The sequence below is a fragment of the Otolemur garnettii genome, unplaced genomic scaffold (assembly GCF_000181295.1).
Source record: "Otolemur garnettii isolate 467f Iridium unplaced genomic scaffold, OtoGar3 scaffold00007, whole genome shotgun sequence".
Lineage (NCBI taxonomy): Eukaryota > Metazoa > Chordata > Mammalia > Primates > Galagidae > Otolemur > Otolemur garnettii.
In genome coordinates, this window is record NW_003852402.1 from 16,740,070 (window position 1) to 16,751,880 (window position 11,811).

An 11,811-nucleotide genomic window follows, 5' to 3' on the forward strand; every position below is an offset into this window, starting at 1 on the left:
CTCTATCCTCTGTCTCTCCCTGTCTGTTTCTCGGTCTCTATCCTCTGTCTCTCCCTGTCTGTTTCTCAATCTCTATCCTCTGTCTCTCTGATTCTCTTTCTTCATTAGCCTGGCTAAAGTTCTATCGATTTTGTTTATCTTTTTAAAAAGCCAAATTTTTGTAATATAATCTTTTGTATTTTTTAGAGTTTCAATTTTAGTCATTTCCACTCCCCGCTTTATTATTCTTTTTCTTCTATTAATTTTGAGTTTGTTTGGCCCTGATTTTCTAGTCATCTGAGCTGTATTGGTGGGCTGTTTGTTTGAAGCTTTTTTGATGTAGGCACTAATCATTATAAACTGTCCTCTTATTACTGCTTTAGCTATATCCCATAGATTTTGATATGTTGTGTTTTCATTTTCATTTGTTTTGAGAAGATTTTTAATTTCCTTCTTCATCTCTTCAGTGACCTAGCGGTCATTCAGGAGCACATTGTTTAATTTCCACGTGTTTGTATAGTTTCCAATGTCCCTCTTGTTTCTATTTCACGGTCAGAGAAAATACTTGGTATGATTTCAGGTTCCCTCTAGACCAGGGTGGGTTCAGACATGGCATCCAGAAACTGAGACCTGGACTCCTGGGGTTCAGGAGTCTGATGCCACAGCACTTTACCTCTGGCAACAGAGAGAGACTCTGTCTCAAATAAATAAAAATAAAATAAAATAAAATAAAATAGACTTGGTGACTGTGGCTCAAGTGGCTAAGGTGCCAGCCACATACACCAGAGCTTGCGGGACCAAATCCAGCCCTGCCCGCCAAACAACAATGACAGCTGCAACCAAAAAGTAGCCGGGCGTTGTGGTGGGCGCCTGTAGTCCCAGCTACTTGGGAGGCAGAGGCAGGAGAATCGCTTGAGCCCAGAAGTTGGAGGTTGCTGTGAGCTGTGATGCTATAGCACTCTCCCTAGGGTGACAGCTTGAGGCTCTGTCTCAAAATAAAATAAAATAAAACCCTCCTTCAAATGTGGGGGAAAGCTAAGGCTGTGTTACCCATTCTATAGGCCAGGTTCTCCATACACGTTACTTCCTCACAGGCATCATATGAGAGGTGGGCATTTTGGCACCCTCGTTTTCTAGAAGAGGAGACTGAAGCGCAGAGAGGGTCAGTAACCTTCCCAGGTCACACAGCAGGTGAGGAGCAGATCCCAAGAGGCAAAGGGGTTCCTTGTGCACCCAGCAAAAACCCTCCTGTGAGTTGGGAACCCCAGCCCTGCCGGGGAGGCAGTACAGATAGTAATGCTTCCATCTGCTCCACTCTCACAGTTTACAAAGCACTGTCCCACACATCTCCAAGTCTGGTCTGCACAGCAGTGCCCAGGGGTAAGGGTGAGGCTCTAGTTTCCCCACCGGAGACAGGAAGACTGAGGCTTCTGGAGCACACTCTGGCTGGAAGAACCAGAGCAGGTGGGAACCTGGTCTTCTAACTGCAATTCCTGAACTCATTCTCCCCACCTGGAGTCGGGTGCGGAGCAGACTGATATTTTAAGGAGCAGGTGGTGCTGGGGCCCTAAAGGGCCAAAGTCACACAGGGACCTGGTGACCCACCCAGGAGTCTAGGCACTGGGGAGGACATTGGTGCCCTGAGGACTCGTCTCTGTGGAGGGAACCACAACCTTTAGGACAGTGGTTCTCAACCTTCCTAATGCTGCAACCCTTTAATACAATTCCTCATGTTGTGGTGACCCCCAACCATAAAATCATTTTTGTTGCTACTTCATAACTAATTTTGCTACTGTTATGAATCCTAATGTAAATATCTGATATGCAGGATGGTCCTAGGTGACCCCTCAGTAAGGATCATTTGACCCCCAAAGGGGTCTAAACCCACAGGTTGAGAACCACTGCTTTAGAACAAACTCAACATCCAGAAAACACTCAGAAAGAATCTGGGTGACAAAGAGGCTCAGAGAACCACAAAGGAGGGGAGAGGGTGAGGTACTGTTGTGAGGAATTGCTGCTGCACTGGGAGTTGAGGAGAAGCCAGTCCGGAAAGTTCTGTGGGCAGGGTCCAGGGAAGCTTTCAATTCCTCACCCCCTCCTCCCCCTACAGACCCACAGCCAGCCAGCCCCTCCTATAGGCACCCTGGACATTTCTTTGTGCCACTTGCTGGTGGCATTTTGCTCAGTGGTTTATGTGTCTGCCTCGCCTACCGGACTGTGAGCTGCCCTCTGAGTCATCTGTCCGTCTACTCCTTCCTCACTTTCCCTAATTATAATGTGAAAGGACAGGACTAGACCAACACTTTCCAACCTGTCTGGTATCAGAATCTTCTATGAAGATTGTGAAAATGCAGGCCAGGACCCCCAAGAGGTGTGCTCAGGGTGATGGGCAATGACCTACAAGTAGAAAGAGCAGGAGCTTCTCATGAAACTGCAGCTCAGCGTAAATCTACCCCCTTTCCATAAAGCCTGCTGTCCCATCCCTGAGAGCGTTTTCATGGAAAATGAGGAAGAGGCTGAGCGCCACATCTGGGCTACTATCACACATGATGGAGTGCTGCGGAGATGGTGAGGAGGTTTGGAAACTGCATAACCTCAGGGAAGAGGAGCCCGAAGACCTCAGAACCCACAGTGTCAGCACCAATATCAGGACTTGAAAGGGCAGGGGACCCAAAGTATCCCATCAGGGCTGGACATTGCCTCCCATTCTGGGAGGCACAGCAAGAAATACCATCCGCTTTTCACTCTCAAGGAAACAGGCCCACATGAGAGGTTGAGAGGTCACCCCACAGTTCTCTGCCTACAGTCCAGGCCAGAGAGGCCAATGTAGGGTGGCTGGCAGGAGGGGCTCGGAGGTCCCATGGGGCTGCTCTCTCCCTCCGCCTGCCCATCCTGGCCAGGGCTATGTTTGGTTCAGACCCGCTGTGCCTGGGCATCAGGGCACAGGCCCATGGGACAAAGGCTACAGCAGGAGGGCCAGGGACAAAGCCACTGCTGTGTGGGCCAAGTTCCAAAATAAGACTGATTCATGGAGAGTCTGGTCACCTTAGCAACGGGAAAGTTGTTCTGCAGCACCCTTCTTGCTGAAAGGCCTGGCGGACACCCCACTTTCTTCCCTCCCCAAGGAATCAAGTCCCTCTGTTGCCAGGAGGATCCTGCCAAGCCCAGGACCCAGGGGAGGCATTTGCACACACACCATCCCACTGAGGTTTCACTGCAGTCCTGCAAGGAGGTCATGATCATTGTCACCCTGCAGATGGGGCTCTGAGACAGGAGCCCCAGCCAGGATCACCAACAGCCCACGTCTGTCTGGATCCAAGTCCAGCAAAACACAGTCTTTAGGAGGCCTGGAACCAAACTCCCATCTCCCTCACTCCCTCCAGCCTCAGTTTCCCCCTTTCCACCCAAAGCATTGTCAGGGGTAGAGATGGGGACGGTTCTGCATCCTACCCAGCTCTTAGTGGTGGAGAATAGGCATGATCACCCCGGGCAGGGACTCGGGGACTCTTGAAATAATCTCTTGCCCTCAGGGTTTAATGACAGCAATGTCCCCCATGGGATTCATGGATAATTCCTTCCTGTGAGGTAGAGGGTATTAGACAGACTGTGGGCTTTACCTATGCCCCAAGCTTTCTCATTCCACCTCTGATGACAGGCCCTGCCTAGCCACAAGAATAGGGCATGATATGGACCTGAGCAATCAATTCTTGTATTCATCTCTCTGGCAACTGTGATTGGTCCAAGAGATAATGACTGACACAAGCAGAGCCAATCAAAGAGCTCCCTGGGACTGCTATGTGGATACTGAGAGAAAAAGGCTCCTGCTTTCTTCGCAGGAGTGGGGGTACCATTCATTGAGTTGGGATTTCCAAGAGCCTTGTTCCACATACTGTGGCAAAGGTGTGATATTGCTAAGGCTCAAGGACATACAACAGAATCCATTAGAGTCAGCGGAAGAAAAGGAGATTTTTTTCTCTCTCTTTTTCAGCTTATTAAGTGACTGAGGGATCAGGAACAAGGACCCAAAACACACTACAAACCTGGGCTAAGAGGCTGGGGCTGCTGCCTCCATCGGGAAGCTGTGGAACTGGGAGGCCACCACTTCTGCCGGCTCTAGATGCTCTGCTACAATCCACCCAGCAAAAGCCCTGTGTCTCCCCCCATGCAACTCGGTTCCAAATTCTAGTCTGCACATGCATCCGATGGCAGGGTTTCTGTACCCCTGAGAGCACTAGTGCAAAAGTGTCTGGGAAACATAGTGAAGTTTTCTGGCTTCTGCAGCACAGGCAGGCGTTCTACCCAGGAATGGGGCAACTGTGATGTGTGCCACGGGGAAGTCCGACACTCACTGTCATCACCTTCACCCAGATGAGGCTGTCATAGTTCCCCATGCTGCCCAGCAGCTGGAGTCAGGGACCCCTGGTGCGGCCTGGACTCTGCTGTTTCCTCAGTATTGTCCCTCAGCAAACTCCTCTCTTTTGGGGGCCTCAGTCTATTTATCTGTCATTTTGGGGTGCTCAGACCTATCCCTAATGTGTCTCAGAGCGGTTGTGAAGATCAAAGTGAGACAGTAGGTGGGAAAGGCTTTGTGCCCTGCAAAGAGCTACACACCTGGGAAAGTTTCTCACCGTTCAGGGAACAGCTTAGACCAAGAGGAAGATGAACCCAGAAAATCTTAGCAACTAGGTTACAGGTACACTGAAGGGGTTCAGCCCCCCCATATTTAAGCATGGTAGTTTAGTCTCACGTAGACGTCAGTGTCCCACGAAACCCCTTGTCCGGAGACGCAGAGGAAAAAACTGCTGAACGAAATGACTGGATTGAAAGGGGAGACTGAGGCTCTATCTGGCACTCAGTAACTACCCAAGTTTATCGAGCTCCTTATAAACCTATTTAACGGAAGTTAAAATAGTAAAAAGAAGCAAAACAAAGCGAGGTGTTAAGAAATGCCATTAAACAACTGTAAATCAGCACCAACTGCTGCTGAGCACATACACAGTTAAAAAGAGCATTAACTTTAGTCTTAACCACAAAAGCGCCAGGATGTCTGCTCTGTTTGCTCATTTCCTAACCCTATAACTGACTGGGAAGTGTAGCCGGACAGGGGCAGCTTTAGGCTCAGGTGCAGGCCGCCACCGGCTTTAGGAAGCCTGGTTGCCCGCAGACGGCTTCTGCGTGGCTCGGGAGTCACAGCAGGGCGGGAAACCTTCTCCCTCGCCCCTGCCCCGCACGGAGGCCGCGTGGGTTCTGGGCAGTGTAGCTGTCGGCGGTCACACTCCGCGGCGCCTGGAGCTGCTGGTGGCCGCGGGGCACTCGGGGAGTGTCTCCCTCACGGAGGCCGCGGTCCCCTCTGGGAGGTGTAGTTCTTTGAGGCCAGCGGCCTGTTCTGGTGGGTCCCTGAGGGGCTGGCAGGTGCAGTTCCGCGCGCCCTCGGGGCGGAGCCCGGGGTCCAGGTGCGTCGGGCCGGAGGCAGGTGAGAGGCGCCCGCCTCGTGTAACGGGAGCGCGGCCGGACGGCGAGGGGCGGTGATTCCGGGCGGAGCCTGGAAACACTTGGCAACATCACCGATGGAACATGCCGTCGGGTGGCCACGGTTACCTGAGATGGTGCTGGGGATGCAGGTCGGGTGACGGTCCCCTGACCCAAGGCCAGAGAGGAACGGCCTCTGGGCGCCCCGCACCCCAGGTTCCCTGTGTTGGTGGCGACTACGGGAACCCCCAGCTGGAGAGGACTCGGCCCCTGTTCACTCAGGACTCCTTTCTCTCCGTCAGGTCTGCCGCTTTCCACTTTCCTGCCCTCTGCGGTCCCCTCTGTGAGCCACGTCTCAGGTGAGCTGATGTTTCCTCTTTTCTTAATGAAGCAGCCTTACTTTTCAGGACTCCTGGATATAGGCTTCCTTTCCCTGGAAACTCCCCACCTGGCAGAATCCCGAGACTCTGCCGCCTACTCTTCCTCTCCAGGTGCTGGTGCTTGAGAAGACCGAGTTGACAGGAAGGGGGTTTCTGCCCTGCAGGCGTGTTTTACGGTTAGAGAGCAGGGGGACAGCTGGTCCATCGCCTCAGCTTTTCCCTGACATTAGGATGAGGAGCGTTTTACTTTATGTCGCTCACTCTAGCTGCCCTTCTTTTTGTGTGTGTGTGAGAGACAGAGTCTCAAGCTGTCGCCCTGGGTAGGGTGCCGTGGTGTCACAGCTCACAGCAACCTCAAACTCTTGGACTTAAGCAATTCCCTCGCCTCAGCCTCCCAAGCAGCCGGGAATACAGGCACCCGCACAACGCCCGGCTATTTTTCTTTTTGGTTGTAGTTGTCGATATTGTTTGGTGGGATTCAGGCTGGATTCGAATCTGGGCTGCATTCGAACCCGCCAGCTGCTCTGTATGTGGCTGGAGCCCTGTTGAGCTACAGGTGCTGAACCCGCCCTTCTTTCGTTTATTCAAACTTTTTTTGTTTTTACTCAATATTTATTTTCTCTTTCTTTCCTTTCTTTCTGTCCTTTCTTTCCTTCCTTCCTCCCTCCCTCCCTCTCTCTCTCTCTCTCTCTCTCTTGTTTTTTTGCAACAAAGTCTCAAGCTGTTGCCCTTGGTGGGCTGCTGTGCTGTCACAGCTCACAGCAACCTCAAACTCTCAGGCTCAAGCTGTTCTCTTGACTCAGCCTCCCAAGTACCTGGGACTATAGGTACCTGCGACAATGTCCGGATATGGTTGCAGTTGTCGTTGTTTTAGCTGGCCCAGGCTGGGTTCTAACCCGCTAGCCCCAGTGTATGTGGCTGGTGTCCTACCCACTGAGCTACAGGTGCCGCCCTCAATATCTATTTTCAACACCCCCATCACAGTATGATTCATGGACCAACAGTATCAGCATTACTTGAACATTTATTAGAAAGGAAGATTCTTAGGCCTCTGCCTACTTGCCCTGAGGATGGAGGCTTGTTCACTGTCTATGGTGAATGCATCTACTTTGTAAGCTTTCTTACTCTGTAAGCCTCCTTTCTCTTCCTCAGTAAACTTTATTTCACCCTTGTCTTAACAAAGAAAAGAAATGCAGATTCCTGACGCCTCCCTAAGACCTTCTGAATCAGAAAGTTCGGGGCTGTGGTCCAGTAGTCTGTATTTTTGCAGTCTCTCTAAGTGATCCTTACACATGACCATCCTACGTCTGAGAGAGTCGGCAGCGAGCAAAACACAGAACTTACTTTTCAGACATCACATTAAATTCCTTTAGCAAGGAACACTGATTATTTTTACTCTAGCCAGGGCTAAATGTGTGGCTGGTAATTGTGCTTTAAAGAGGTGGGGAAAACAAACAAGGGTGATCACTCCACGTGAGTCCCTCATTTAGTTCTACTTCTTGGTCCAACCTTTTCCCTACTCATCTCCAAATCCAGAGGCGGAGTTTTGTTGAGAAATTTGATTTCCATCTTTGCTGCAGATCTGACTGTTTAATGTAGGAAAGAGCTTCTTTTATTAGTCAACAGTGTTTTACTGCTTATTTTTTAAATTTGAAAACTGTAAACTATAACTTTGCCATATATATGAGTTTGCTTTTAGTTTGGGATTTTCTTTTCTTTTCTTTTTTGAGACAGTCTGACTCTGTTGCCCTGGGTAGAGTGCCATGGTGTCACAACTCACAGCAACCTCAAACTCCCGGGTTCAGGTGATCCTGTTGCCTCAGCCTCCAGAATAGCTGGGACTACAGGCACCTGCTCTACTCCTGGCTATTTTTTCTATTTTTGTAGAGATGGTGTCTTGCTCTTGCTCAGGCTGTTCTCAAGCTCCTGAGGTCATGTGATCCACTTGCCTCAGCCTCCCAGAGTGCTGGGATTACAGGCATGAGCCACAGGCCTGTAATGCCTAATTTGGGATCTTTTAAATTTCCATTCATGCCTTATAAGTTCTGTCAATCCACTCAAGTGGTGCAAAGCAAGGGGTTAGTTATTATTTTCCTTAGTTCTGAGAGAAAAGGCTTTAGGTTACGTTCCTTTGCTGGGAGATCCATGTATTTTATAGTTTATCTCTTTTGCTCTGTGACACTGCTAAAGTTACCACTATGTTTTACAGCTGGGCAGCGCCTGTGGCTCAGTGGGTAGGGCGCCAACCCCATATACCAAAGGTGATGGGTTCAAACCTGGCCCCGACCAAACTGCAATAAAAAAAAAAAATAGCCGGGCATTGTGGCGGGTACCTGTAGTCCCAGCTACTTTGGAGGCTGAGGCAAGAGAATCGCTTAAGCCCAGGAGTTGGAGGTTGCTGTGAACTATAATGCCGTGACACTCTAACCAGGGCGATAGCGTGAGGCTCTGTCTCAAATAGAATAGTAGAAGTATTCTCAAAATCTTCTTTATTGACAATAGAATTGCTGGTGATACTCTTTAAAAAGAAATATGACCATGTCCTACCTGTGAAGATTCTGACATGGAAGCTCTAGGAGCCTAAATCTATGTATTTATGAAAAGTTCTAAGGAAAAAGAAAAGTTCTGTAAGTTCTATCAGTTGATTGTCAAGCAAATGTTTAGTGGAGGTAAACTGACCTCTCAAGAGTGTTCCCACTGAGAGAAAAGGAAGAATGGCTCCATTTAGGAAGCAGCAGCTTAGAAGGACTGAAGGGAGACAGATGCCATGAAAACAGCTGAAGCTTTAAGGAGACGGTGGTAGATAATTCCAAATGTAACAGGGACCTGTAGGAGGATATAGAGAATGATTTGGAAGGAAGGTACTAATGTGCACTGAAGTCATGAGGTGGGACATGTACAGGGAAATGTCATGGAAGTGTGAATTAAAGAAGAAGAAGGTCCTTTTTTAAATTAAAAAATAAAACCAATAAAAGCATGTATAAGGAAAGTGAGGAAAACAGAAAACATGGAAAAATGTACTCTAATTCCACCACTTTAATATAGGTCTTGCAATTTTTATCTATTTCTTCTAGAATCTTATTTTGAAATTCTTTTTGTTGTTAAATATTGCACACAGTCAAAAATAATGCAAAATCCTCAATGTACAGCTTAACAAGTTATTATAAGAAAGACAACACTGCAGTTAGTAACAGCACTGCCAGATCCCTGAGAGCCTTGTGTGCGCCCATCCCAGTCCCTCCACAAGGTAATCATCTCCTTACTCTTATGGTAAGGTAACTTGGTTTTCATTACAGTTTCATCAGCTGTTTGCATCTCTCTTTCACTATCGAATAGGTTTGTAGGTCTGTGATCTTTATATAAAAAGTCTCCTAGTATATTTATTATATTGTGATTTGCTTTCCTCAAACATTTTTAAAAGATTTTTTCATTTCACCTGTTGTTGCATATTGCTCTAGTAGTTTCATTGTACAAGTTAAGTATACCAGTGTATCCAGTCTACTGTTGAGGGTCTCTTAGGTTGTTGGTAATTGAGAGATAAGGCCAGCAATGTTGTTATCATACCTGTATCCTGGGATGTATCAAGGACTAGAATTGTTGGATCGGAGGGTAACATGCCTCTTTCATGTTACTGGGTAATATGAAAATGTTTTCTAAAGAAGTTTTCCTGACTTATAGATGCACAAACACAATAAATCTGTTCCTGGTAGTCATCATAATTTTCACTTATTAGAAAAGTAAAAAGTAGCTTGTGGTTTAAATTTGCATTTTCCAGATTACTGATGAGGTTAAGCCACTTTTCATATGTTCATTGAATGTTTAGATATCCCCATTTGCAAAGTACATCTTAAATGATTTTTCTCATTCATCTACTGGATTCTTTTTCTTATTGATTTGTAGAAGTTATGTATGTTAGATAGAAAGCCCCTGTTAATTACATGTACTGTAAAATATTCTCTCACATGTGGCTTTTCTTCTCCTCTATAGCCTCTTTTGATGAAAAGGAAAATTTTAGTATGGTCAGATTTATCAATCTTTTTTTTTTGAGATAGAGTCTTAGTCCCCCTGGGGTTGGGTGCTGTGGCATTATAGCTCACAGTAACCTCAAACTCTTGGGCTCAAGCTATCCTCTTCACTCAGCCTCCTAAGTAGCTGGGACTACAGGCACTCACCACAATGGCTGGCTCTTTTTAGAGACATAGTGTTGCTCTTTCTCAGGTTAGTCTCAAAATCCTGAACACAAGCAATCTGCTGGCATCAGCTTCCTAGAGTGCTAGGATGACAGGTGTGAGCCATCACACCTACCCAGTCTTTTCTTTCATGGTGTTTCTTTGACCTATTTGAAAAATTTCCCTACTAAGATATCATGATGAAGATATCTTCCTATGTTTTCTTCTATAAAAAGCTTACTTGGTCAGGTGCAGTGGTTCATACCTGTAATCCTCACACTCTGGGAGGCTGAGTTTGGGGGGGGGGGGGTTGCTTGAGCTTAGGAGTTCCAGACTAGCCTGAGCAAAAGTGAGAAAATAGATAAAACTAGCCAGGTGTTGTGACACCACAGCACTCTATCCAGGGTGACAGAGTAAGACTCTGTCTCCAAAAGAAATAAACAACCAAAAAAATAAAAATAGAAAAACTAGCCTGTAGTCTGAAGTACTTGGGAAGCTGATGCATGATGCAAGAGGATTGCTCAAACCCGAGAGTTTGAGGTTTGTGAGCTGTGTTGACACCATAGCACTCTACCCAGGACAACCGAGTGAGACTCTGTCTCAAAAAATAAATACATAAAAAATTAAAATGCCTACTTGTTTTACCATTCACAGTTAGATCCATGGTTTATTTTAAATTTATTTTTGTATGTCATGTGAATTAATGGTCAACTTTGATATCTTCTGTGTGGTGCCATTTATTGACACATCTGTCCTTTCCTCATTGTTTATTTATTTATTTATGTTTTGAGACAAGAGTCTCCCTATGTTGCCGTCAGTAGAGTGCTGTGATTTCACAGCTCACAGTAACCTCCAACTCTTGGGCTTAAGTGATTCTCTTGCCTCAGCCTCCCAAGTAGGTGGGATTATAGGTGCCTGCCACAACACCTGGCTATTTGTTGTTATTGTCATTGTTGTTTACTCAGCCTGGGCCGGATTTGAACCCTCCATCCTCGGTGTATGTGGTTGGCGCCATAAACACTGTGCTACAAGCGCCAAGCCACCCTCATCATTTTAACATAAGTTAAATGCCAGTTTTTTTTTTTTTCAAGCAGCATCTTACATTGTCACCCTGGGTGGAGTACTATGGTGTCATAGCTCACAGCAAGCTCAAAGCAATTCTCTTGCCTCAGCCTCCCAAGTAGCTGCAACTACAGGCACCACCAAGCCCGGCTATTTTTAGAGATGGGGATTCACTCTTGCTCAGGTTGGTCTTAAACTCTTGAGCTCAAGCAATCCACCCATCTTGGCCTCCCAGAGTGCTGGGATTATAGGCAAGACCCACCATGCCCGGCCTAAATGTCAATTTTTGTGTGTTTCTGGGTCCTCCATTTTATTTTGTTTATTTTTCTCTTTGCTCAAATTTATATAGCCTTTGTTATAGATTTCATAATGGTCAAAGTTTTACTATATTTGCCTCATACTCTATTTATTTTTCTCTGATTTATCTAAAGTAAACAAGGTTACCATTTAAGAGTTCTTGCTATCACGTAGTCTAGATGTAATCATTACGTGAACTAAGGAGGTGTCTAGGGAGTAGAGGGAGGTAGACGGATGGAAAGTAAATTAAAGAAGTAGACTCATAAGGGCCTGGTGATTGACTAGATGATAGATCTTTTGGCTTGGTGTCTGTGGTTCAAGTGGCTAAGGCACCAGCCACATACACCTAAGGTGGTGGGTTCAAATCCAGCCCGGGCCCACCAAACAACAATGATGGCTGCAACCAAAAAATAGCCAGGTGTTGTGGTGGGCACCTGTGGTCCCAGCTACTTGGG